Here is a 1,718-nt window from a genome sequence, read left to right as displayed (position 1 = left end):
AAATGTTTTGCATTGTAACTAGCTATAGAAATCTAAAAAATTTAGTCAATCGAATCAATTGCATATGGAATGATACCGGCTGGTTTCTTCCATCTTGTCGATGACTGAAAATTCAATGGGCTACAATTCATTAGTTCTGTAATTAGCTAACACCTAAACTTTAAATTTTACAGTTATAACACCCAAGAATTTCATGTCACATCGAAAATACCACCATTGTAACTTAGAAAAAAAAAACAAATGAGTAATAATGTAACGAGCAACCAAGTACCTGACAATGCAATAATGATCATTGACGTAAACATGCCATGGTTAGTTATCATTACTTATAAGTAAATAAAAGCAAGTAGGAGTGCACTTATGGGCTTATATTGAGTAAATCATTTAATTTTTAATTAAATTCATGCTTACTGTATACATGTGCAGCTGCCCATATCAAGTTCTAAATTCTTTGAATATCATGACAATGAAAAAATTTCTTCGAACTCTTTGATAAGTGACAAAAATAAATTTTATGCTACAAACATGGAAATACAATCCTACTGGCCTCTCCTAAGCTTTTCTCCATATTAGATATGAATGTGAGATCCTGTAACTCAATATTAATTGCTTCAGCCAATTGTTCATAAAATCTTCGCCATGTAGTCTTTGAATCATATCCAGCCATAGCAACTGCAAAGGTAAACTAACCATTATTGCCATCCAAAGAAGTTTTGGATAATAATACATCTAAATATTTTGATTTTAGGTGGCAAGCATCAATTCTAATTAGATGTCGGCAACAAACTATAAAACCATCAATACAAGTGTTAAAGATCATAAAGAATCTCTTAAATGAATAGTCACAATCATCATGTGTATACAATATGTGTACCAAGATTCTTAATAATAAGTGTTTGGAACCCACTTGTAGTTGTCATCAACTACAACTATAATACATGCGGCTTCGTCTCATGATTGCCCCAGCTTCATATATGGTATATTTTTTATACCATCATATTTTTGTAAATTGATCCTTGGACTTCCAAAGCAACGTGTCTTGTTGGTTTTTTCCTTTTAAGTATCTAAGAATCCACTTCACCACCTTCCAATAATGTTTGTCTAGATTACTCATGTACCCTCTGACCACTCCCACCACAAGTGTAATATCTGGTATTGTACATATCATTGCATACATCAAACTTTCAATTGTTGAAGCATACAGAGTTCTTCTCATCTAATTTGCTCTATTTCAGACTTAGTTAATTATTCCTTAAATAGCTTAAAGTACATTCTCAACATCTTCTGCCTGAGAAAACTTCAAAGTATCTACACTCCAGTCATTTTATATTAACAAATCGAGGAGTTTTTTTGTTGGACCTAAATCCTTCATTTCAAACTCCATCAATATTTGCTCCTTTAAGTCTTTGATCTTCTTCATATCCGTTCCCGCAATTAGCATGTCATTCAAAAGTTAAAAAAAAAATATAACAATTATCAAATTCTTTAATAAAGCAACAAAATTTGCCTAACACTTTGTGTCCCAACTGTATGGCATAAACCTATCAAATCTCCTATACCACTTTCTTGGGATTTGCTTTAAACTATAAAGACTCTTCTTCAGTTTACAGACTAGCGAAATTTGATATCTCTGTGGTTGCATCATATACAATTCCTCTTCTAAGCCACCACCATCTAAGAAGTTTGTTTAATCCATCTGCTTCAGATGTAAATCTTTC

This window comes from Phalaenopsis equestris, unplaced genomic scaffold (assembly GCF_001263595.1).
Source record: "Phalaenopsis equestris unplaced genomic scaffold, ASM126359v1 Scaffold000589, whole genome shotgun sequence".
NCBI classification, from domain to species: domain Eukaryota; kingdom Viridiplantae; phylum Streptophyta; class Magnoliopsida; order Asparagales; family Orchidaceae; genus Phalaenopsis; species Phalaenopsis equestris.
This window is presented reverse-complemented; position numbering follows the sequence as displayed.